General features: G+C 38.9%; 1 long non-coding RNA gene across 1 annotated transcript in view; it reads left to right on the top strand.

The window, feature by feature from the left end:
- The window catches only part of LOC143682782 (uncharacterized), a 141,726-nt gene that overhangs the window by 101,091 nt on the left and 13,199 nt on the right, over nt 1-27,436 (top strand). The window contains exons 2-3 of the long non-coding RNA XR_013175276.1: nt 24,852-25,073; nt 26,224-26,282. This is a non-coding gene — a long non-coding RNA (uncharacterized LOC143682782). The remainder of the gene's footprint in view (nt 1-24,851; nt 25,074-26,223; nt 26,283-27,436) is intronic.

The following is a 27,436-nucleotide window of genomic DNA, read 5'->3' as shown; positions in this document are numbered from 1 at the left end:
GGAGTTTGGGATTCCATAAGTTTAGATATCTGGGTAGATGTTCATTCATTGCAAACATACTCATTAAGCACCTAATATGTAATACCCAAAGATAATCTCAAGGCCAGAGAGTCTTAATTTTGGCTGTACATGAGAATAATTTGAGGAGGTTTAATAAATCCCAATGCCCAGGTTTCACCTCAGATCATTCAGTCTAGAATCAGGGATGTTCCTAGGCATTAATATTTTTAAAAGCCCCACCCAAGTTTTTCTGCTGTGCAACCAAGACTGCAAAGTCCTGTCACAAAGGATTGCAGTCTAGTCGGGGGATTGGCAAATAAAGTTGCAAAATGTGTAGTGAGAGCTCTAACAGAAATCAGGCCATGGTCCCCTGGGATTAGAGAGAAAGATTATTGGGCTCTGCCCTCCAGCTCTGGTTAGTGTTAGCTGAAAGTGGGAGAACAGGAGATTGTGTCCAAGAGTTGAAAGTGAGGAGTACATTCTACTGAAGGGAGCAGTGTTGCAAAGATTTGCTAATATAGAGAGTAATGTAGAGGAGGAGCAGGGTAAGGCAAGAGGAAGGAAACAGTACATTCTATTTTTGGAAGTTGATGGACCTGACCCATGGGACAACCAGGTGGGAATGTCAGCATCAGCTGGACATACATATCTGAAGCCTGGGAGAAAGGAGATTTTAAGGTACAGATTTAGGAGTCTCAGTTGATAGTTGAAGCCATGGGATTATATGAGATAATTTAAGAAGACTTTTGAGGTACAAACCTGCTGAGCCCTGATACTTAATTGGGGGTCAGCCTCAGAGGAAGAGTCATGCAATGAAGAAGGAGCAGGAGGAGGAGTATTAATCTCTGAAAATACCTTTCATTCTACAGCCTGCTTCACCTCCACGCCATTAACACCAATCTAGTTATTGTCAGACTAGTTTTTTAACTTCTCAGTGTTTTTGTTGATGGGGAAATCACCAGCAAAGGCCGCAGAACTTATTACTGTTATTTTCATTATGAACAGGGTATCATTTGTTCAGACAAAGTCTTAAGATTTTACAAGATGCTGCGGAGAGTACGTTCTTTGCCTTTAGGGGCTCATTAATGTCAAAATATAAGATTTAAACATTTTCCTTAACTACCAATTTAGAGAGTAAGTAGGGCTCAAAGCATAAAGTGTCCCTTTTCTTGAATCTTTATCTTCATTTTCAGTTTTTCTTTACTTAGGTAGGTAGCTTTTAGTTACTATTTAGGGAAATGAATTAAAAAGGGTAAGTGGAGGAGGAGAAAGAGTAGAGAAAGATTATTGGGTGTGGGAGGTCCTCTAGATTAGTTCAACGGATATTTAGTAAACAGTGGTTATTTGATCACTAGAGGATAAATTTCTTGGTGTCAGGGAAGCAATTTATACTCACTGTCATATCCCTAGCCCAGTGCCTGGCACATAGTTGTTGCTCAATAAATTGTGAATGTAATTAACAGTACTGAATTAAGTATTTAAAAAAAATAAATGAATAGAAAATATAGGGAATCTTGGTCTCTGCTTTGGCTAGTGTAGTAAAGACAAATTGAATGCAGAACTTGCCCTCAAGCATTACATAATCTAATAGGAATGGGGGAAGAAGAAGCTGCCAAATTGTTGTAATATGCATTGGAGCTTGATAATTTCCTTGGGTTGATAGAAACTCAGGGGGACTCAGAAAATGGAAAGTGTAATTGAGTAGATGGGCAGAGAGTTAGGGGCAAAGATCAAGAAATGCTTGATGGGGGAGGAAGCATTTGAGATGGTTTCTTAAAAAATGAATGAGACTTAAGCAGGCAGGAATGGGCCAGGTGGCAATATCTTGAACAAAGGCAAATGTGAGTGTGTTCAGAGAAGAGTGAGTAGATGTGAGAGAACCTCAGTGGAACTTCAGGCTAGAGAGGTAGGTTAGGGGTCATGGATTATGGAGGACTTTACCTGCCTGAGCAGTTTGTATTTTATTTGATGATCAAAGAGGAAATATTGATGGACATTGAACAGGTAAGTGATACTTTAAAATGTCAAACTTTAGGAAGATTAAATTAGTGACCTTATGCAGTATAAATTGGTAGTAGGAAGAGAGAGGAGATGGAAAGATCAGACAGCAGGTAAGAGTAACAATCTGATCAGAATGTTTATATTTTGAAGCAGGATGGTTGTGGGAATAAAAGGAAGGGGACAGATTTAAGAGGCACTGCAAAGGTAGACTGTATAAACTCTGGCAGCTAATGCAATTTAGAGGGTGAAGGAGGAGTCAGATTTGACACAGAAATTTCAAGTTGGACTAAATTGCAGGATGGTGGTTCCATTGACATGTATAAAGAAATCAGAGAGAGTATCAGGATTTGGACTTGAATGAGAAATCTGGTTTTGGAAGTAGTGTGTTTGAGATATCAGCAGAATATCCAAGAGAGATGCAAGCCTGGTGTTTGCATTGGATTTTTGAGAGATCCAGAGCTATGGGAGTTATCTGGATGGAAGGATAATGGAAGTTGTGGGAGTAGAACCCCAAGAGACCAAACCTGGTGAGAGGGGAGCAGGAGAACAAAATGGGCCCTTCGGAAGACCTTTGTTAAGAGAGGGGCTGTCATGGAAAAGAAGATTCACTGAAGGAGAACAAGAGAGAAGAAGTGGATATGGGAACCATCAGAAAATCATGAGGTATATTATAGAAATTTAATGAGGAAAGTAGCCACAGACAGTATATAAATGAAAGAACATCATTGCTGTTTTAGTTTCCTAAGCTGCTGTAAGCAATATCATGAAATGGGCAGGCTTAAATATTGAAAATTTATTCACTCATGGTTAAGCCTGGGAAAATGTTCAAATCAAGGCATTGCTTTCTTCCTGAGGACCAGCTGCTAGTGATCCTTGGATCTTCTGCCACATAACAAGGCACATGACAGTGTCTTCTGTGTTTCATGGATTTAAGCTAATTGCTTCCAGGGCTTTCTCTTTCTCTGTCTGAATTTCATTCTGTTTATGAAGGACTCCAGTAGTAGGCTTAAAACCCATGCTGAATGAGGTAGGTCATGCCTTAACTGAAGTAGCCTCATTGAAAGGTCATATCAGTGGGTCCATACTCATTGGAATGGAATAAATTTAAGAAGGGTGGAAGATCCAGCATGTGTGATTTGCAGCACAAATAGACTAGATTCCTCTCCTTTCCAGTATGAGACCCATGAGGATCTGCCGATATGATTTACTTTATGTCACAGGGCAGTGTTTAGATCTTATGATTCTGTTAATGCTAGTCTAGTGCATGGATTTATTTGCAGATATTTCACAGATTTTCCAGAGTTGCTTAATAAACTTACAAGTAATAACATTTCATAAAACATGTCACAATGTTTGTCAGTTTCTTTTCTTCATGTTAGTTATACCCCTTTCCCCTTAATTCAGAAACAGAATTCAAAATTTCATAATCAGTTATTTGTGATTAAATATAAAGAGATTACTAAGAAAACAAATCTCTTAAAAATGCTCCCAAAATCTGACCCAAATCACTTAAGATGTGTAAATAACAAATAGACTCAACTTAGATTTCTCAATTATAAAGGGTAGTATGCATCTTTATATGGATGAGGCAGTTGAGATATGGCTTAACTAAGGAGATTAGAGATATATCCATTGAAATTTTCTTTTTCTTCTTATAGACTCTAGATTTGGGGGGAGTAGGGACCACATAGGTTTTTTTTTTTCATTTTTTCCTATGAATTTTCTCCTCTCCTCTCTTATAATCTATCTTATAACCAACTCTGGTTCCCTTCCTTTCCTACCCATGGCCACTGTACCCATGAGGCTTTTCCTGCCCTTACTCTTGAATTTTAGCCCCTTAGAATCTCCTCTTTTAGGGGTCATTGTACTCAAACATACTATTCTGCTACTTGCTTTAGTAAGCGACAAATAGTCCATGTGGGGGTCACAGAGATGCCTATTTCTCAAAATTAAAGCTTCCTCCTTATTATCAAGGGAGCTACAAGGCATTTTATAAAATCTTAAAAAATCAGTGCAGATGATGACCATTGAGACAATCAGTTTTGTTCATTGCTATCTTGGACTGTTTCCCCATAATAAGAAAAATCTTTTGCACCCTTCTGTTTTTCGTTTATAACAATAGCAGACTCTTGTTGAGGAGAATTACAACTCTCTGCTTTTTGGCTTAGGACTAATGAGCTCTTTTAAAAATCTTGCCTTTTGAGTTTCCAGATGCATTTGCTCCCTCATGGAGAATATTTCAAAAGTGTTCTGTTTTCTGAGTAAGAAAGCATAAATGTTCACATCGCTTTGCTGCTAAAGCTGTGATACATATTTCAGTGATAATCCCAGTGTTCTGTTTTCTCCCCCTGGCCTAAAACAACATAGCTCTTTATTTGGAGATTATAACTTCTTTCTGGAATTGTGGCACATTGCTGAGCCATGTCATTCATGTTCACTAAGGAGAAATTCTCCTTCTCTGGCCAGAGGAGTTTACTCTGGACCATATCTCAGTTAGGCAACATTAGCTGGTTTTACCCATGATGTTCCTGCTATGAGTTTTCTGTGGGTGCAGTTGAAATTCGTCTCAGGGATTGTGACTTCACTTCTGAGACTTGCCATGAAGAAATTATCGGAGCTCCTCTATGGTGGATCTTTGGTGACAACAACTTATTTTGATTTCTGGTAACTGTAAACTCCTTCTGGCACCTAGATTGCCTCAGTTCTTCCTTTTCCCTACCCTGGTCTGTGTGGCTTAGGTACAGAATCCAGGGTGGGCGTAGATCCTAGGACTAAGCCTGTCAACTCTTTATGGCCCCTCAAGGACAGGTTCAAGGGCATGTATGTGACTCAAAGAGAGTCAGTGAGTCTCATTAAGACCTTTCTGGGCCTCCGGGGAGACACACAGATGCCCTCTTCTGTGTGGCTTAGAGTTTTGAAGAGGAAGTAAGCTTCAGGAGTCCTGCATCCACTTGGAACCTGAATCAGGAGTCAACACCAAGGAAGCAGGGCTGGTGACTGAAGAGAGAGAAATGGAGCCCCGATGACATTGAACTCTCAACCAAGCTATGTGAGCTAGCCTTTCAGTTACAGCAGCCAGTAAATGATCTTTTCTTGTTTGGAATGATTTGAGTCAGATGTTTGGTCACTTGCAGCTTGAATCGTAACTGGTACACTCAATATCGTGGTGGAAAAATAGGTTTTCCACCCCCTATTCTTCAGAAATAGAGGAAAGACAAGGGACTGTATCACTTTAAGAATTCTTTGCAGTAGATTAACAATTATTTAGAATTATTTAATAATTTAAAAAATACAAGTCAAGTGAGAAAATACTTTTAAAAAATAGGAAAAAAAAGACTTGAAGGCATAAAGGTCATTTAAAATCACAGCAAGTTAGCTTGTAAATATTTACATCTCTTACTTTTCTCCATAGGCTGTTCCAGGTTATTTTCACAGTTTGACCCTCTCTGTGTCAGTTGTTAAATAATTAGATTATGTATAAAGTTCAGTGTGAATTTTAAATAGACTTTAGTTGGTACGTGGTTAGTTGTTGACCTTGGGCAAGTTTCCTCACTTCAGTTTTTTAGGGATAGTGTTATGGAGATAACGAATGTGAAGTGCGTAGGTGTGGACCTGAAATAGAGAAGGCATTCACAAGTAAGAGTGGCAACTCTTTATTACCACTAGTGCTCTTAGGGCTTCTTGCTAGAACATGAGTATCCTGTATGTGTACCTGCTTTTGCTGGTCCTAATCAGGATGAACTGTTTTTCATAACTGTGAACAAAGTAGCCACTCCTGGAAATTCTGCATTTCTTCACACCTATCTCTGGGTTTCTGATTTTTATTATAAACGAGAAGGAGCATAAAATGTAGTTACTTGAGGCAAAACTTGGTGATTCAGCAGAAATGATGGATTGCATCTCCTTTCTTTGCACATGGTATGTCTGCATATCTTGGGTCATTTCCTTTTAATACTACAAATCTACAAAAGCATAATATGTTACTTGAAGGTTGGCAGATACAAGACATTTGAGGAATCGTCTCCTAATTTCCCAATCAGTCTTAGAACTCTTTCTAACTGAGCCTTAACTTAGCTTGGGCATGAGGGCTACGACATGTATGAGGAGAGTGCTGTGGAGTTGTAGGAGTGAGTGTGTCTCTGTCTGTCTGGGGACATTAAGTAATTAACTCTGCTTGGTGCTACCTCACATTCATTGTTTCATTGCCTAAAGATTGGATTTTAGTGACTGTATTAGTCAGAGTTCTCCAGAGAAACAGAACCACCATATAACTATCTATCTTTCTATCTGTCTGATCTTACTATCATCTATCAAAAGATTTATTATAAGGAATCAGCTCTTGTGATTTTGGGGCTTGGCAAGTCTGAATTCGATATGGTAGGTCAGAGGCTGGAAATCCTGGGAAGGTATCCCTATTCCTGGTGAAATCTTTAGTTTGACTCTGTAGGGGAGGCTACGGAGGAGAAGAGAGTATAGTCTCAAGACAGAATTTTCCTTCTGACTCTTAAAATCCTCAGTTTTGCTTTTAGGTATACTTTCAAGACAGAATTCCTTCTGACTCTTGAAATCCTCAGTTCTTGCTTTTAAGTCCTCCAATTGATTGGATTTGGCCCATCCACGTTGCTTAAAGAAACCACATTTTCACTCAAAATCAGCTGCTTGTAGATGCTGATCCCATCTGTGAAATACCTCCTCAGAGGCGACTAAGCCAATGTTTGGCCAAGCAATTGGACACCATATTCTAATCAAGTTGACACATAAAATTAACCATCATGGCAATTGAGTGAGTTTTTAGTTGACTTTGTTAGTTTGTCCTGTGTGAAGTTGTTATATTCCTGACCTGTCTGAGGAACCAAGTGTGGTGAAGGATAATTTATGAATATGGGCTCTGGAATTGGACAGTCCTGGGCTTGAATCCCTACCTGTAGCTTACTAGCTATGTGACCTTTGGAAAGTTAACCCCTCCGAACCTCAATTTCTTGACTTAATTGTTTGGGGATTAAAATAATACTTTTGAAAGTAAAGGGAGCATATTAGGTTATAAACAATGCAACTTTATTATAGAATAATAGTTAATTGTACTATCGTTTTTATAGGGTCAATAATTTTGAACCCTGTTTAAACATTTGTGTTTTATTTGTCCATTTCTAAATTGGAAGTTTATTGTTTCAAATCACAGAGTAAAAGATGAGCTAAGCTTGGAACAGGGATTGAGGATTTAGGTCATGTTTGGGAAGAGACTTCTGGACTTTGCATTTGGGGTGGGTCTAGGTGATAAAGATCCTTGACTGAAGAAGAACAACCTGAGTGGAAAGAGTGGAGCTCCAGAGATGAATGATCTGAGAATGGGGCCAGGGGATGAAGGAAATTGACATGGAGAAAAATCTGGCTCCTAAGTGTTCTCCAGAGGGCCAGAGAAAACTATCTTAGAGTTTGGAAACAGTTTTGTTGATGTGTTGACAGCAAAGGTTAGAGTGGCATTTCCTTTCGAAAATCCCCAGTGCATAGAAAATGAACTCTTACGGAATATTTTGGCCTCAATTTAACTTCTTCCTGCATAACAAAAGATAATATTTTGTTGTCAGTGCTATATTTGTTTTTTGGCTATGTAGAGTCAAATATATTGTAAATAGGGGAAATCTGACAGGACAGAAGAAGTGATGCAGTAGGGAGCAGATAACCCGAGCAATAACTTTATGTTTGTTTTGTGAACAAGCAGTAGACAGTGTCCAGCATATTTGTTTGATGTGGAGATTGAATATGGCTGACGTAGCTATAATGTAATGAATGTTTCCGGAACTTACCACCATTTCCCACCTGGTGGCAGTGGCTTTTGCATAAATGTTCTAGAAAACAGTGTTAGGTGGCCACTAAATGCCATCTCCAACCTCAAAAATTCCAAATGACGTGAAGAGACATCAAGCAGGGGCATTTTCACTTAAGCAAACAAACTATAAAAATGGCAATTTAGTCAATAGGTAGATTAGGTGGAAATATAAAAATAATAGTTAACATTTCATTAACTTTTTATCCTCATAGTAATTCTTTGACTTTGACATTATTATCTCCATTTTGTAGGAATGTAAACTTAGGTTCAGAAATGCATGATTTTATTGGTAGAGTTTGTCTCAAGTTCTCTGTCACTAAAATTCATTTGAGCAACTCAGGTCATAGTGACTTTATGTCACAGGGGATAAGTTAAAACTTTCTTCTGCATGAGTTCATTGTACAAATGCCATTTTCATGCCAATATACTGGATAAGGTTAAATGTAAATTATGAAGGATATCAGCTTGGGCACTAAGGGGGATGTATGGTAACTCTTGCTGTTTGTCATTCATACAAAGTGTAAGAGGAAGCAGAGCTTATTATATGAGAGCCTGAAGAATAACAAAAAGGGAAAGGATTTATATCACTTATCAATAATCTCTCCTAAAAGTCTTCTTAGTAAAACAAAGAGTTTCTTTAAAGAAATTAGAAAACTGGAGAAGAGATTGTGTGCCAGAGCATTCTTAAATGCACTTAATTCGTGGGATTTCTATGATAAGTATAAGTAGCACTGGCACACAGTAGCATTGGCACACAATTGTGAGGAATTGTAGTCCATTCAGTAGCACCTGAAGTGGCCAGGTCTTACAGTCATGGATGACATGGAGTTCAGATGGAGCCTGGGCCTGGAGGCAGGGAAGTGAGGTTGGGATGGTGAAGAGTGGCTGTTGTGCCCTGTTTTTCTGTAGCCTCTAGCCATACCTGGCTTTTGTGAGCAGGTCGACCAGGACCACAGGCAATGACAGCAAAGGAGTGTTAGATCTGAGTTCAGGGGCTGAAGGGGTGAAGCACTCTACACTAAAGACAGCCTTGTGTCCTCAGACGATTCCGACTGCTAGTGGGGTAGGGAGTCAGGAGCCCTGATTGCATATGCTGCTCAGAGGAACTGCCTTCCCAAGTGAGAGGCAAGCCACCAATAGTAAGGATTCCTTAAGAACTATAATATCTGTCCATCCTCTATGGCAACTCATAGGCCACTGTTGTTAGTTTAGGTTAGATGTGAAAAACTTCAAAGCAACCTCTTTTTAATTGTTGACTTTGTTTATGAATATTAATACCTAACTTTTAGATATCACATAGTTTACTATTGTGTGTGTATTTTTGTCTATATATATATATATATATATATGTAATGAGTGTATATTATGAAAGTACACACACGTATACATATGTATGTGAATATTTGATGTCATTTAATTCTCATAAAAACTTTATACAATAGGATGTATGTTTTATTAAAGAGGAAACTGCAACTCAGAAATTGACTGACAATACCAAGATGTTAGAGCTAAGACTGGGCAAGAATGCAAGGCTTGTGACTGTGTGAGCCCATGGCCATTTTTACTCTCCGTATTTCTACACAGTGTGAAGCCCCCAATTGCCCTAGGCAGGCTTGAGTCAGGACTTTTCTGGGACATTTAGCCACCTGGTACAAGTCATAATAAGAAAGTGAAAGTGCCATATCAACACATGAAGAAAGCTTATACTGCAAGGATGGTGTTTTATTTCACTGTTTGACTTCATTTTTTTAGGACTAGGGTTAGGCTTTCATTGGCTGACCTTCCATAGTGAGGGCGTTTAGTCAACTGTTCAACAGCATATGAGAGAGCATGGTGTGATGGAAAAAGTGGAGATTTTGCAGCCAAACTGACCTGGGTTTGAATCCTGGCTCTCCACTTATATAACATGTACATGCCCTTTGTATGTTACCTAACTTCCTTGTGAACTTAATTTCCTAATCTGTGAAGTGGGAATGATAATACCTTCCAGAGATGAGGTGAAGGTTAAAAAAAATGTATAATATATATGTCTCAGGTGATTGGTATGATAGAGGGAGATTAATTGGCATAATTATTATTGTTACCAGAGGCACAAGAAGTCTAAGAAAGGGAGGGTGGTGTCCTACAGAGCCATGGCCTAAGGCTCTCAATGACCCATTTTTAGGGATCAGAATTTCAAAGACCTAAGTGTTTCTTCTCTCCCGCTTCACCAATTAAGCCTCCAGTACCTACCTTTGTGTCTTGCCTATAATTAGGGTATTGCAAAGCTGAGGTGGCTGTGAGGCTGTGAATAGGTTTTCAGAATTCCCTTGCTGCTCCAGGGCTCCTGGTGGTTGCCTCTAAAACTGGGTTATCAAAAATATCTCTTTCACCTGAGTACCCATGAGTGTCCTGGGAGATTTTGGGCAGTGGTTTGTCTGTACTACATACCAATGTCACTAATCCCACCACTTTTGTGGGTCATCCTAGGGACCCAGCTGCGACAGTGTCCTGGTGTACTGTGGCTGATAGACAGCAGAGGGCACCTTTAGCATGTGTTGGAAATGTGAACAGACCTCAGAAATCACCAAGGAGAGGTTTAAATCACCCATCCCCTGTGGTGGCCACATTGCCTGCTGCTCTCTCCACTCCTCTAACATATTCAAATTGCAATTGCTTTACCCGCATTTGTTCTTGACTTCGCCACCTCACACGTCTGTTTGGGGCAACCAGTTGGTCTTTCTTGACTTCTGAATGAAGAAGGAGCTTTGGACTCAGAGGAGGTTGTACCCCCTGACAGCCTGGGGACTGCCTGCAGTAAAATAACCCCTCCAGGCCTTTGTTGAGAGAAGCCTTCCAATCATGTGGAGAACTTTGTTTTATTAAATCTGATGAGTTCTATATTTTTGCCACATGTCACAGATCACCCACGTTGACTGAGCTCTGCCAGAGCTTACCCTGAAATGAAGCCAGATTTTTTAAGTGGGTGGGGGTAATTTCAGTTTGGTGCAATAAATTATATGGTTCTGCCTGATTTGTTTTGCTCTGGGCCGAGAGAACTTGTGATGGAACTTGTCTTGCAATATGTGTGTATTGGAGGAGGAGAGAGTGAAGGAGGGGGTAGAAGAGGAAGAAAGAGAGAATTAAAATTTTCTATAGTGAATGGATTGAAGAATAGATACAAGCATAACCCTGAATTTCATTTCTACTCTCTTTCCTACTAGCTTCTCATTTTTATTTTTTATGTTTTCAAAACCTGGGATTGGCCTTCTGAAAATTTGGGGGAAAAATTTGGGGACATGTTCCCCATGAAAGATAACGGACCTATTATACTTCTGTACATGTCTCTGATGTAGAAGGAAATTCTGGAAGGCCAGTGGGAACTTAGAATACTAAGAAATATGACCCTTATAGCTCATTTTCCTGTAATGAGGGTGGGGGACTTTGAAAGAGGATGTTGGCAGCAGGAAAATACCACAGGTTCACACCCCAACATATAAATGTAGTTAGCTTTCTGGGAAGATGAGCCTAGAACACAACAGATGAAGAAAAATGGTATAACTATTGTCTTTCCCTTAATTAAATGAGGGATTAGATTGACGTAGATTTTAGGGGAAGTGGAACAGTATATAAAAAGTATCATGCTAGGGTCAAGAGAGAACTAATGGTGGAAAATTTGTTCTCAAATTCTGACTTTTGCAAATTCCTGATCTCGCTGGTCATAGGACTGTCAGGAAGAGGAGGTGAGAAAATATGTGTGAATTCTACTTTGACAACATGTCAGCTCAATAAACATTAATTTTTTCACTTTTAAAACAGTTCTGAGGGTGTTAGGGTAGATCAGGCTATATCAGGGGAAAAGATCCACTTGTCTTCTGTAACTGTTTTTTTTTTTTGGAAGGGACCGGGCTGAGTAGCTACTCCTCAGCAGTGCAGCTTTCCTTGTCACTAGTGGAAAGACTTCCTGTGGACCTAAGAAGGATTTCTATAGAGAAACCAAGAATCATAAAAAAAAAAATGTGTCAAAGATTGTATTCTTTATTCAGGATTGTTGTGCATGTGATTCCAGTTTTGGAACCTTAACAATAAAGTTTTAAAAATTTTCATTGATTTCAAAAACACATCAGAAAAATTCTTAAGTTTTTACTTAAGAATTTTATTCTAAAAGATTCTTTTTAGAATATTTTTTTCTCCCAGGATCAGAGAATCCTGAGATAAATATTTATAAAAGTTTTGCATCAAAAATCCATACTACTAGAAATTTTTAGCTGTTCAGAGTGGTGAAAACTTCTTTCCACTGTGACATTTATTAGTATTTGTCCCTATAGAGGATTGAGTTGAAGGTGGCTGCATCAAAATGGTGGAAGGAAATCTTGGGCTTTCTTCTATACTGCTCTTATATGATTTATTGAAAGCTTGGACTCCGGTGAGAATCATTATTATACAAATAAAAATGAATTGGCTCTCTTCACTGGTTTGTTTGCTTTTTTTTAAAAGGCTAAGCTCTCTGCTCTATGTATAGCATTCCTAGCCGTTACTTAAACATCTATTTTAGCTTAAATTTTCTTTGGTTAGCATTTCTGCCTCTTACGATCTTGTGGGAAGAAGCTTAAGCAAATTTTTAAAAAGCCACTAGATTCCACAAAATTGCCATGATCCTTTGACAACAAAATCTTGAATTGTGAAGAGTTGCTCATGACTGCAAGAGGTTGCCCTGTGGGAGAAGAGCCCCTTTTGCTTATACTCCATAGTCCTTCTGACTTCAGGCATTCCAGATAGACGCTTCCCAGTCTTTGGTCTTCCTAACCCAGGTACCAGCAAGCACTTTTTCTTTAAATCCTGGGTTTCTGAATGACCTTTCTCCATCTAGCATCCCAAGTTTCCCAAAATATACTATTATAGCAAATTAGCAAACAGTCATGTTGATGTCTGTTTCTAGTAGATCTACTTCTGATTCCCTGACTGTACAAATACTCACTTTTCCCCTTGAAACTTTTCACAGTGATATTTTATCCTCTCTTAGATCTGCCAAAATGTAAGCCTTATTAAAGGAGCTGACTCATTTAAAATCTCTTGAGTAATAGCTTTAATCACATGGAATTCGCTAAATCTTTCCTGAAACACTTTGCTAGAGAAAGCCACAGTTATTTCTATTCAAATCTCCCAAAACTTCTCTGTTAGTAGAACAAATATTTATGATGTTCTAAACATTGCAGAGAATTGGATTGATATTTAAAAAATCATTTCCAAAATGAAAATGAAAATTTGGCAGACTTTGAAGACAATTGGAAGACACTTACATGCCATCAAAATGAACTGTAATATTTTAATTGCTTACTACTTGTCCTTATAGCCACAAGCTTTGTGTTATTTAATTCCTTGAACTCTAAGTGTGTATTTATTCTATACTCTTTTATTTTCTGTGTCATTATAACTCAACATTCACTGAATTCCCTTCCAGTTCTAGAAGATATTATCTGTTCATTTGGTCAGGCTTGAAATAGGCAAGAAGGCACATGGAACTTGGTCAGCTCTGACTACATCACTGCTCTATTTTTGAGGATGAACTTTATTTTTGCAGTGGACCAGTGTTGAAGATAAAAGACAAATAGGGTTGTATGCCTCAGAGAGATTGGTACCTTTTTTTGAACTAGTGGGAGAGAATTTAAGTTGTAAATATCACAGTCTCTAACTATATTTTGGTATTCCATATATATTTTGAGCATTGAGTAGTTACTTTCCAACAAAGAACTCCCCACCTGACTCTTATTTATTCTTCCTCATTCACTCAATACACACTTGTTGAGCACCTCAGTGTTCACAGTGCTGATTTAGCCATAGGAGAAAGCAAAGTTATAGACAATAGTTGTGTCCTACCCCCATTTGTTTATAGTTACAGTGAGGGAGAAATGCTATAAAACAGAAATATTAAGTAACAAGCAATAAAATAAGATAAAAAATACAACACGAGCCACATCAGTGTATTTTCAAGGATTTTGGAGGAGGGAGTGAACATGAGTGTGGATGGTAGCAATATGGTTGAGGAAGGAGAAAGTTCCATATCGACACACACATTCATTCTCTGCTCTTTTCTGCCTCGCCCTGCCTCTTGGATGGCTGACCTCCGTGAACTACATCATCTGGTTCATTTGCACTCTGACTTCCTGTTGAGGTTAACCATGGTAGGCAACAGCAGATCAGAGAGCACAGAGAGAAACTAGGCTATTCCTTCTCTTGCTCCCTCTCTGCTTGACAGTGATTTTGGCTTCCATTGTGCTTGTCCTCTACCTTTTGCAGTAGCTCTTGTGGAGCAACCCCTCTAGTGGAGGTGACAACTTTCTTTTATTGTGAAGTGTATCACTATGTCTCATTGATCCCTTGAACACTGACTGCTCCTCTGTGAAGAGTCCTTTCCTTTGCTAAGGCTTTTCAGTGCTGTTGGCTCTGTCTCCTCTTGGAACTCTGACACAGGAGGCTTTCTATATAGAGCAGACAGTGTGCACTGAGGCCTGGAACAAGAATAAGCTTGTGTAAACTGAGACCAGAGGAATGGGTCATGTGAGCAAGAGTGTCACAGAAGGTAAATTTGGAAAGGACAGTAGAGGCCATGGGGGAAAGACAGTAAGTATCAAAATGTTTGGGGTTCTAAGAAAGTGAAGTCACAGTAAGTTTGTGGGTGAAGAAGTCATGTGATAAAATAGTGTAGAAAAATCAATCTGATGAGTGAACATGGATTATAATAGAGTGGGGAGAGATACTTGGGAGGCCATGAGAAATTTTGGAATTCTTTTCTTGGTCTGCCATGTAGATGCTATCCATAAGAACTTACTGTTCCAGTCCTACAGACATCCCTGAGTCTTAGGTCACAGTGTGGGTGCTACCTGGGACTTCCAATATGCATATACTTAGGACATAGTTGTCTTCTTTTAGGTGACTCTGAGTTAAAGAATATCTTGCTTCTGGCTACATGCCTTTAAGGCATAGTGAAAATGACCAAATAAGTGAACCAAGGACTTTGCAGCAAGGAACATATAATGAGGCCATGCTTTCAACTTAGTGATGTGTTTTGAATTAGGAATCCAAATATTACATTTCTTACGGATGTTGGAGAGCATCTGTATTTCCCCAATTGATTTCTGATGCTGCAGCTGTGCCCCATCATTAGGTTGAGGGATAGGAGTTCAGAGATTTGGATATTGCAAGTGGTGAAGTTGTGAGGTTGTTGGGTCCTCTGTGAGCATAGTTTGCCAGAGAGTTTTGGAACCTTTCAGGGACAGGACCGAACTTTCTTGTTAGTGTCAAGTTTGATACCCCACAGGCAGCGACGATGTGGAGCAAGCACTCCCAGTGATAGTCATGCTCCTTCTCCTTTTTTGTGTTTATAAGTGGCTTTTAACACTGCACAAGCTTAATAAAGAAACAAGTCACATGAAGATGCTAAGGAAAGAGTTTCTCACTAGTGGCATTATTGACATTTTGGGTCAGATAATTCTTTGTAGCAGGAGCTTACCCTTTTTACTGTAGGATGTTTACCAGCATCCCTGGCCTCTACCCACTTGATGCCAATAGCATCTCTTCTCCCCAATTGTGACATCCAAAAATGTTTCCAGACATTGCCAAATTGTCCCCAGTTGGAAGGGATGGGGCAAAATTATTGTTGGAAACCACTGCTAAGGAAAAGCAATAATAAAGGTACTCTACTGGTAGGCTAAAACAATTCTTTGCAAGGAACACTGGTGTGCATTTTCAGGAATCTGATAGAAGAGCTTTGCTGTGTTATACAAATAAAACTGAGGAAAATTTAGTAATCTATGACCTCAGTCACATCAGCCTAATGTCCTCACAGCCTGACTGATCAGCTACAGACCAAGTGAAACATAAATTTTTCTAGATACATGGTGTAGCTTTTGTTTTGATAATTGATCGCACCATCTATGGCTATTTCATTCTACCTTGGGACTTCCTTATTAGCATCAACATGGAGGATACTGAATTGGCCTTGCTGTAGTTTTATTGTGGAATCTTAGAATTCATTTAGGGTAGGAAAAGGAATTTGGACTTCTCTATCAATAAGGTTTTGGATATTTTTTCAGTAGAGAGAGGAGTTTAGGAAACTCTGGATGAGTAATCTTTGTAGAACATAAAAGTATTGGTGAGCTGTGATCAGTACTTTTTTTTTTAATTAAAAAAAATTAACAAAACATTTAGAAATCATTCCATTCTACATGTACAATCAGTAATTCTTAATATCATCACATAGTTGCATATTCATCATTTCTTAGTACATTTGCACCGATTTAGAAAAAGAAATAAAAAGACAACAGAATAAGAACTAAAACGATAATAGAGAGAAAAAAAAACCTATACCTCACATGCAGCTTCATTCAATGTTTTAACATAATTGCATTACAATTAGGTAGTATTGTGCTGTCCATTTCTGAGTTTTTATATCTAGTCCTGTTGCACAGTCTGTATCCCTTCAGCTCCAATTACCCCTTCTCTTTTTTTTTTTTTAATTAACGGAAAAATAGAAATTAACCCAACATTTAGAAATCATACCATTCTACATATGCAATCAGTAATTCTTAACATCATCACATAGATGCATGATCATCGTTTCTTAGTACATTTGCATCGGTTTAGAAGAACTAGCAACACAACCGAAAAAGATATAGAATGTTAATATAGAGAAAAAAAATAAAAGTAATAATAGTAAAAACAAAACAAAACAAAACAAAACAAAACAAAAACCTATAGCTCAGATGCAGCTTCATTCAGTGTTTTAACATGATTACTTTACAATTAGGTATTATTGTGCTGTCCATTTTTGAGTTTTTGTATCTAGTCCTGTTGCACAGTCTTTATTCCGTCAGCTCCAATTGCCCATTGTCTTACCCTGTTTCTAACTCCTGCTGGACTCTGTTACCAATGACATATTCCAAATTTATTCTCGAATGTCCATCACATCAGTGGGACCATACAGTATTTGTCCTTTAGTTTTTGGCTAGACTCACTCAGCATAATGTTCTCTAGGTCCATCCATGTTATTACATGCTTCATAAGTTTATCCTGTCTTAAAGCTGCATAATATTCCATCGTATGTATATACCACAGTTTGTTTAGCCACTCTTCTGTTGATGGAGATTTTGGCTGTTTCCATCTCTCTGCAATTGTAAATAACACTGCTATAAACATCGGTGTGCAAATGTCCGTTTGTGTCTTTGCCCTTAAGTCCTTTGAGTAGATTCCCAGCAATGGTATTGCTGGGTTGTATGGCAATTCTATATTCAGCTTTTTGAGGAACCGCCAAACTGCCTTCCACAGTGGTTGCACCATTTGACATTCCCACCAACAGTGGATAAGTGTGCCTCTTTCACTGCATCCTCTCCAGCACTTGTCATTTTCTGTTTTGTTGATAATGGCCATTCTGGTGGGTGTGAGATGATATCTCATTGTGGTTTTGATTTGCATTTCTCTAATGGCCAGGGACATTGAGCATCTCTTCATGTGCCTTTTGGCCATTTGTATTTCCTCTTCTGATAGGTGTCTGTTCAAGTCTTTTCCGATTTTGTAATTGGGTTGGCTGTCTTTTTGTTGTTGAGTTGAACAATCTCTTTATAAATTCTGGATACTAGACCTTTATCTGATATGTCATTTCCAAATATTGTCTCCCATTGTGTAGGCTGTCTTTCTACTTTCTTGATGAAGTTCTTTGATGCACAAAAGTGTTTAATTTTGAGGAGCTCCCATTTATTTATTTCCTTCTTCAGTGTTCTTGCTTTAGGTTTAAGGTCCATAAAACTGCCTCCAGTTGTAAGATTCATAAGATATCTCCCAACATTTTCCTCTAACTGTGTTATGGTCTTAGACCTAATGTTTAGATCTTTGATCCATTTTGAGTTAACTTTTGTATAGGGTGTAAGACATGGGTCTTCTTTCATTCTTTTGCATATGGATATCCAGTTCTCTAGGCACCATTTATTGAAGAGACTGTTCTGTCCCAGGTGAGTTGGCTTGACTGCCTTATCAAAGATCAAATGTCCATAGATGAGAGGGTCTATATCTGAGCACTCTATTCGATTCCATTGGTCGATATATCTATCTTTATGCCAATACCATGCTGTTTTGACCACTGTGGCTTCATAATATGCCTTAAAGTCAGGCAGCGCGACACCTCCAGCTTCGTTTTTTTTCCTCAAGATGTTTTTAGCAATTCGGGGCACCCTGCCCTTCCAGATAAATTTGCTTATTGGCTTTTCTATTTCTGAAAAATAAGTTGTTGGGATTTTGATTGGTATTGCATTGAATCTGTAAATCAATTTAGGTAGGATTGACATCTTAACTATATTTAGTCTTCCAATCCATGAACATGGTATGCCCTTCCATCTATTTAGGTCTTCTGTGATTTCTATTAACAGTTTTTTGTAGTTTTCTTTACATAGGTTTTTTTTGTCTCTTTAGTTAAATTTATTCCTAGGTATTTTATTCTTTTAGTTGCAATTGTAAATGGGATTCGTTTCTTGATTTCCCCCTCAGCTTGTTCATTACTAGTGTATAGAAATGCTACAGATTTTTGAATGTTGATCTTGTAACCTGCTACTTTGCTGTACTCATTTATTAGCTCTAGTAGTTTTGTTGTGGATTTTTCCGGGTTTTCAACATAGTATCATATCGTCTGCAAACAGTGATAGTTTTACTTCTTCCTTTCCAATTTTGATGCCTTGTATTTCTTTTTCTTGTCTAATTGCTCTGGCTAGAACCTCCAACACAATGTTGAATAATAGTGGTGATAGTGGACATCCTTGTCTTGTTCCTAATCTTAGGGGGAAAGTTTTCAATTTTTCCCCATTGAGGATGATATTAGCTGTGGGTTTTTCATATATTCCCTCTATTATTTTAAGGAAGTTCCCTTGTATTCCTATCTTTTGAAGTGTTTTCAACAGGAAAGGATGTTGAATCTTGTCAAATGCCTTCTCTGCATCAATTGAGATGATCATGTGATTTTTCTGCTTTGATTTGTTGATATGGTGTATTACATTAATTGATTTTCTTATGTTGAACCATCCTTGCATACCTGGGATGAATCCTACTTGGTCATGATGTATAATTCTTTTAATGTGTTGTTGGATACGATTTGCTAGAATTTTATTGAGGATTTTTGCATCTATATTCATTAGAGAGATTGGTCTGTAGTTTTCTTTTTTTGTAATATCTTTGCCTGGTTTTGGTATGAGGGTGATGTTGGCTTCATAGAATGAATTAGGTAGTTTTCCCTCCACTTCGATTTTTTTGAAGAGTTTGAGGAGAGTTGGTACTAATTCTTCTGGAATGTTTGGTAGAATTCACATGTGAAGCCATCAGGTCCTGGACTTTTCTTTTTAGGAAGCTTTTGAATGACTGTTTCAATTTCTTTACTTGTGATTGGTTTGTTGAGGTCATCTATTTCTTCTTGAGTCAAAGTTGGTTGTTCATGCCTTTCCAGGAACCCGTCCATTTCATCTAAATTGTTGTATTTATTAGCGTAAAGTTGTTCATAGTATCCTGTTATTACCTCCTTTATTTCTGTGAGGTCAGTAGTTATGTCTCCTCTTCCATTTCTGATCTTATTTATTTGCATCCTCTCTCTTCTTCTTTTTGTCAATCTTGCTAAGGGCCCATCAATCTTATTGATTTTCTCATAGAACCAACTTCTGGTCTTATTGATTTTCTCTATTGTTTTCATGTTTTCAATTTCATTTATTTCTGCTCTAATCTTTGTTATTTCTTTCCTTTTGCTTGCTTTGGGATTAGTTTGCTGTTCTTTCTACAGTTCTTCCAAGTGAACAGTTGATTCCTGCATTTTTGCCTTTTCTTCTTTTCTGATATAGGCATTTAGGGCAATAAATTTCCCTCTTAGCACTGCCTTTGCTGCGTCCCATAAGTTTTGATATGTTGTGTTTTCATTTTCATTCGCCTAGAACTATTTGCTAATTTCTCTAGCAATTTCTTCTTTGACCCACTCGTTGTTTAGGAGTGTGTTGTTGAGCCTCCACATATTTGTGAATTTTCTGGCACTCTGCCTATTGTTGATTTCCAACTTCATTCCTTTATGATCCGAGAAAGTGTTGTGTATGATTTCAATCTTTTTAAATTTGTTGAGACTTGCTTTGTGACCCAGCATATGGTCTATCTTTGAGAATGATCCATGAGCACTTGAGAAAAAGGTGTATCCTGCTGTTGTGGGATGTAATGTCCTAGAAATGTCTGTTAAGTCTAGCTCATTTATAGTAATATTCAGATTCTCTATTTCTTTATTGATCCTCTGTCTAGATGTTCTGTCCATTGATTAGAGTGGTGAATTGAAGTCTCCAACTATTATGGTATATGAGTCTGTTTCCCTTTTCAGTGTTTGCAGTGTATTCCTCACGTATTTTGGGGCATTCTGGTTCGGTGTGTAAATATTTATGATTGTTATGTCTTCTTGTTTAATTGTTCCTTTTATTAGTATATAGTGTCCTTCTTTGTCTCTTTTAACTGTTTTACATTTGAAATCTAATTTGTTGGATATTAGTATAGCCACTCCTGCTATTTTCTGGTTGTTATTTGCATGAAATATCTTTTCCCAACCTTTCACTTTCAACCTATGTTTATCTTTGGGTCTAAGATGTGTTTCCTGTAGACAGCATATAGAAGGATCCTGTTTTTTAATCCATTCTGCCAGTCTATGTCTTTCGATTGGGGAATTCAGTCCATTGACATTTAGTGTTATTACTGTTTGGATAATATTTTCCTCTACCATTTTGCCTTTTGTATTATATATATCATATCTGACTTTCCTTCTTTCTACACTCTTCTCCATACCTCTCTCTTCTGTCTTTTCGGTTCTGACTCTAGTGCTCCCTTTAGTATTTCTTGCAGAGCTGGTCTCTTGGTCACAAATTCTCTCAGTGACTTTTTGTCTATAAATGTTTTAATTTCTCCCTCATTTTTGAAGGACAATTTTGCTGGATATAGGAGTCTTGGTTGGCAGTTTTTCTCTTTTAGTAATTTAAATATATCATCCCACTGTCTTCTAGCCTCCATGGTTTCTGCTGAGAAATCTACACATAGTCTTATTGGGTTTCCCTTGTATGTGATGGATTGTTTTTCTCTTGCTGCTTTCAAGATCCTCTCTTTCTCTTTGACCTCTGACATTCTAACTAGTAAGTGTCTTGGAGAATGCCTATTTGGGTCTAATCTCTTTGGGGTGCGCTGCACTTCTTGGATCTGTAATTTTAGGTCTTTCATAAGAGTTGGGAAATTTTCAGTGATAATTTCTTCCATTAGTTTTTCTCCTCCTTTTCCCTTCTCTTCTCCTTCTGGGACACCCACAACACGTATATTTGTGCGGTTCATATTGTCCTTGAGTTCCCTGATACCCTGTTCAAATTTTTCCATTCTTTTCCCGATAGTTTCTGTTTGTTTTTGGAATTCAGATGTTCCATCCTCCAAATCACTAATTCTATCTTCTGTCTCTTTGAATCTATCATTGTAGGTATCCATTGTTTTTTCCATCTTTTCTACTTTGTCCTTCACTTCCATAAGTTCTGTGATTTGTTTTTTCAGTTTTTCTATTTCTTCTTTATGTTCAGCCCATGTCTTCTTCATGTCCTCCCTCAATTTATCGATTTCGTTTTTGAAGAGGTTTTCCATTTCTGTTTGTATATTCAGCATTAGTTGTCTCAGCTCCTGTATCTCATTTGAACTATTGGTTTGTTCCTTTGACTGGGCCATATTTTCAATTATTTGAGCGTGATCCGTTATCTTCTGTTGGCGTCTCCGCATTTAGACAGATTTCCCTGGGTGTTGGATCCAAAAGTTTGGAAGATTTTTCTGTGAAATCTCTGGGTTCTGTTTTTCTTATCCTGCCCAGTAGGTGGCGCTCGTGGCTCACGTTTGTCTGCGGGTCCCACCAGTAAAAGGTGCTGTGGGTCCTTTAACTTTGGAAAACTCTCGCCGTCCGGGAGGTTCGCTAGCCGAAGCAGCTTGGAAGAGTGCCAGCCGGCCCGGGGTCCGAACGCGGGGAGGGTCACTGGCCGCCGCAGCCCGGGAAAGCGCCCGTCCGAATTTCCTAGTCGGCCCGGGGCGCCAAGCGTGGCAGGAGGGCGCCAGCCACAGCGGCCAGCCCGGGAGAGTGCACCGTTCCTAGGGAGTCTCGAGTTTGGAAGGGCCCCCCCCCCGTCACTGTTCTCCGTGGCCTGGGGATTTCCGATCCAATTCTCTCAGTTGGTCCGGGGGGCTGCACGTGGTGTGGGTGCCAGCCGCCTCGGTATGAGGGGACCGCCTGTCCAATTCTCCCAGCCGGCCCGGGAAGGGGGAAGGGAGTGACTCCGGCCGCTTGCCACCCCGCCCGGTGAAGCCCGCGCCTCTCGGCGATCTCACCAGAGCGGGTTCTCTCAGCCTGCCAGCCATTCCAGGATGGGGTACGCTGTCTTTTTTATCTCTGTCGTGGCTTTGGGGGCTGTTCTGTATCGTTTCTACTCCCCTAGTAGCTGTTCTGGAGGGGAAACTAAGATCCGCGCGTCTTACTAAGCAGCCATCTTCTCCGGAAGTGATCAGTACTTTTTAAACTAATAAAAAAGAATAAAGTTGAAAATATAGAACGCATCACACACTTTATGGGTAATTAAGAACTTTTGTTGCATGTGTTGGGGGTGGATCGAAGGGGTGGGTTTGCAGGTTGTAATTTTTTAATGTCATAAAAATTTATGGTTAAATTTTGAAAAACTTCCATATGAATAAATAAGATTCTAATTATCCTTTACTGGCCAGTCATATGGTTTGAAACTGTTGGGTGGGAATACCTTTGGCTTGATTTACTCTTTAATTTAGCCACTGTTGTTTAGTGTATTTTGAAGTGAAGTCCTGAAACATTTGGTGATTGCCTATTAAGAACAAACATGATACTAGGGACTGTGGGGGGAGTTTAAAGATGAAGAGACTATATTTCATGCCTTCAAATTTAAGAAGTACAAATTTAAAGTACTGATTCCTGATGGTGATAAAGCTTTGCAAGGATTAGTTAGAAAAAGTGTGGTACAGAAAAAAGCTGCTGTATAACTTCAGAGATCTCTGAAACTGGGGTTATTTGTGAAAGTTGCATGGGAAAGACAGGATGAAGCCATACCGAGCCTATAGCTAAAAGGAGATGTGTGAGTTTGCATAGGAAAAGAAGAGGGGTGGTCAGTCCAGACTGGCAGTAGAATGTGGTAGGAGACAGTAAGGGGACTATTTTGCCTGTGATGCTTTTGTCTAGGTAATTTAGGATACATTCGAAAGAGATGTAGGGGCTAAATCTGGAGGGTCTTGAATGGTTGTCCAAGGGATTTGAATTTTATTCCTATTCCAAGCAAAATCTTTGAAGGGTTTAGAGCTGGGAATTCCAAGGAAGAACAGGGTATTTTATTCATTCGTCACTGAGCAGTAGATATTAAGCATCTGTTATATAATAGAACAGTGGTAGATGAGGCAAGAAGATGTGTAATATCTGGTTCTTTACTAAAATTTCTTAAAAGTCCAGAAGGGAAACCATACACAAAAATGACCTGTAGGGGCATTACAAATAAAGGGCTACACGAAATCAGAGGAGGGAAAGATTTATTTTGCCTGACCTTTAAAGAATTTTGATTTGTAGAGAAGGGCAAAAGGGCATTCCTGGTAGCGAGAACTTCATGAGGTAATGTCATAGAGGTGAAAAGGAGGAACTAGTGATGAATCTAGTTGGGCTGGGACATGTGCATATGAAAGAGAATGGTTGAGGATAAGACTGGTGAGGCTAGTTCCCCCAAGGAGGAGGGCTTTGAATGCCATTTGGAGAGTGTCCTCTTGGTAGGCAGGGGCACCTGCCAAGGATCTGTCAATTGGTAGAGATGCAATCCAATTTCTGCTTTCGTGTGAGCAGTCTGCAAATTATATGCAGAGTGAATTAGAACTGGAAAGACAGTACTACATAGCACTGCATTGTGAATTTTTATTTTACCCTATTCTTCATTATCCTATGGAATCTAGGGTGAAGCCAGACTTTTGCATATTTGAAATTGAAGGGGCCAGATGGGTGTCACAAGCTAATAAGGAATAAAAAACCATGTTACTTACCACCAAGTATATTGGTCATTGAGTAAAAGGCAAATAAAAACAATGTATTTTTTTGTCTAATTCCTTTGATCTTTTTAATATTTTAAGCATTGAAAAAAAACATAAAAAGACAATACTCAAACAACTACTAAAACATGACTTCAAGTCCTCACTTTATTTCTAGGACCTACAGACCTGAAACAGCTTGTACAATACCATATTTCTTGAGTCTTTGTATTTCCTTCCCTGTGTGGATCCATAAATTAAGTAACGCATCAATACTGAGATAGCAGATGAACATCTGTCAGAGAGAACTGTTCCTGTGGGTTTTGAGCTTTGGTATGGAAAGTGTTTGATCTCAGTGTGCCGTCGTAAAAGATAGGAGAGAGTTTGTTATCTTTTATGATCCTGACTTACTAACAATACTTGACGGTGTGATTGTGTTTTAGCCTCTAGTTGGAACTTGGGGATGTTCTTGTTGGCTTGTCTCCGTATGAGAGACACAGAACTTGGTGGTGAAACATCAAAACAAACCGTAATATTCCTCTGGCAATGGGATTCAAAACAGCTGTGGGGCTTTTTCCGCTAGAGGTTGGCAGGAAGAAGAAAAATGAAAGTAGAGCAATCAATCTCTGTAGCATTCTATATATTAATAATGTTTGCCAGCTCCAGACATTGTTTAATCAATACCGGATGCAGGGGTTTATAGTGGTTTATAACACTTGGTATGCCTTGTGAAAGGAGCCCTAGTCCATGGCTTGGTCTGGGGGGGTCCATAAATGGTCACACTGTGTCATTTGACATCTGGTAGTAAAGGGCACTGGGATCTGGAACTTGAAAAAAGATTAGCGCTCTCATACTCAGAAAACTCATTCCTTGACATTTCATTATAATGACCCTTCCAAAGAAGCTAGACACCCCATTGTTTTTCCTCTGCTTGTCTGTCTTTTAGAATATATCAGCCCCCTTGCTTCTGGCGGTATCAGTGAATCCCAGGAGGGAGATACAGAGGCGAGGCATGGTGCAGCCACTAGGGGGAGTGCATCTAGCTGACACGGGATGCCGGGAACCTTCTCTGGCTCTGAGGACACTGATTTCATGGAATCCTAGGATTAGAGATGACTGGAAACACTTGGGAGATCCACTGAATGCAGACATTTGTAAATTGATGAAGGTAGGAACAAAAGTCATCTGTTCTGTTTAAGAATGTTATTAGGCTTAAGTTTGAATGCCAATGGCAAAGGGAATGATTTCAGCCTTTGAAAAGGTTTAATTGCCAAATGGCAATTGTGAATCTGGTAGTTATTCTTCCCATCAGGGAAAGTATAATGCAGTCTTGGGGTATGGGTGCTGTAAAGAGGGAGTTTAGCTTTCACCAAAATCTCTAGTATAACAAGTGGCTTTATCTTGCATGCAGCCAGCTGTCACTGATAACCTTTTTTTAGACCCTTGGGTCTAGGAGTACGCACCAATGTACACTAAAAAAAAAAAAAAAAAAAAAAAAAACAAATCAAGTTTAAGTCTTCACTTCAAACCCAAACAAAAACTCCAAAACATTAGCCTTTTTATTTGCTACAACTTCTTTCCCACTCCACAATATGTTTTGGCAACATCATTTAAGGCTGAATCTGCTGGGAAGTTGCCAAGTAAGCAGTTTACACACACACATGCATGTAACAAGCCAAAAACCAAAGCTGAGGTGGCAATTTGCTCATAAACCAGATAATTAAGGATGTGCCAAACTACCTGTGGGGGACCCAGGATTTATCAGTGGTTTTTATTTACTGTTTAATAGTATAGCATGTTACATAAACCTTTAAGTAAAACAATTTGATTATAAAAATAGCCTTTTCAAAGGCACAGCACCTCCCCTACAGAGTTCTAAAATCAGTGGGAAACGGGCAGCATCAATAAACACGGTGGCTTATGTCAATAAATGTTCTGCCCACCCAGGTACTTTGCTAACCAAGAGGTATAAAGGCCAAGGTTTAAATATGAAAATGTATCTCATTTCTCTTCCTTCTATCACTAGAATTTAGACATGTGGGTGCCTTTAAGCATAATTTGAAAACTGCTTTCTTTCAATAGATCTACTTCCTGAGTTGTCCTTTCTAGCCTTTATTTCTTGTTTAAATATTTTTCTATTTTTTAAGGTTTATTTTTGCTAATGGCCTAAGCAATGGTTCTGAAACTTGGCTGCACATTGGCACCAACTGGGGAAGTTTAAAGAGTACTGATACCTGGGTTCTAAAACTGGAGATTTTTATGTGATTGGCATAGGATTGGGATCAGACATTAGGATTTTGTTTTTTTTTTTTTTTTAGAGTTCCCTATCTTGAATGTGCAGATGGATCACCTGGGAATTGCTGCAGAAATTGATTCAGTAGGTGTATGGAGGTGGTTTGGTGAGGGGTGAGATTTTGCATTTTTAACGAGCTTCAGGGTACTGCTGCTGCTGTTGAGATTACACTTTGAGTAGCCTGGGTCTAGAAGCGTTTTCAGTTTGAATGTTTGTGCTGAAACAAGTAATAACAGGGGGAGGTGGAAAGCTATTTCCACCTTTCGCATAAGTCTCACCTGTGTGGAATTTTTAGACCCATTGGTCTAGACCCTCTCACTACCTCTAATGAAAGTAAATGCTATTACAAGGTAAGTTTTTCCTAAAACAACAACAATCTGATCTTGAATGTACCATGCTGAGTGACGGTTTACTTATGCTAGGGTGTTTCTAGGCATGGCTGGAGGCAGGAAAGGGAGGAAAGAGCACAAGTTCTGACCTTGGCTGAACACTTTTTATGTGCAGGTGCTATGCTAGTACTTTGCACATATTGTCTTATTGAATCTGGGAAGGTGAGATGATTGCTCTCTTTTCACAAATGAGGAAACTGGGGTTAAAGGGGAGAAGGTACCTGATGAAGATCCTAGAATTAATAATTAGGGGGAATGGTGCTTGTATGCTGCCTATTTATACTTTCAGGGGCCTGACTGTTTCCCTCCCCTGTCATGGTACATTTTCTTTCTATAAGCCCAGCCCTCTGGGATATTTCCTATTTGGATGACCTCATTTTCTCATTCTTTATCAGGATTATAAAGTTCTCTTTTGCTGGTTCACAGCCACTCTGATGAACTAATTTATGGTCACATATTAATGAGTTTTGTGGGCTAAATGCTGTTGTCCCATGACATAATTATTAAGTGTTTTCTCTTTCATCTTTATTTTAAAATGATAAAGTTCTTCTAATTGAGTTTCACTGTTTGCCTTGAGGCTCTTAAGTGATGCCAAAGTAACCAGTCAATTCATTAAGAAAACAAATTTGTCCTGTGTGTTTGAGATCTTGTGGTATAAGCAGCTGCTTGACTGACAAGGTTGTTTTCTTTCCTTTGGTTTGGTTGGCATCGGATGGACCCAATCACAGAATCTTAAGTACTTAGTTTTTAAAACCTACCTCTGACATATGTCCTATCTGGGTGGCTTTCACAGTGCACAGTGACACCATTCATCACTGCTGGCTCTGAGGAGGACACAGAGCTGTGGGG

Source organism: Tamandua tetradactyla, chromosome 5, assembly GCF_023851605.1.
Source record: "Tamandua tetradactyla isolate mTamTet1 chromosome 5, mTamTet1.pri, whole genome shotgun sequence".
In the NCBI taxonomy this organism is placed as follows: Eukaryota; Metazoa; Chordata; class Mammalia; order Pilosa; family Myrmecophagidae; genus Tamandua; species Tamandua tetradactyla.
Note: the sequence above shows the minus strand (reverse complement) of the source record. Positions and strands in the feature narration are given on the sequence as shown.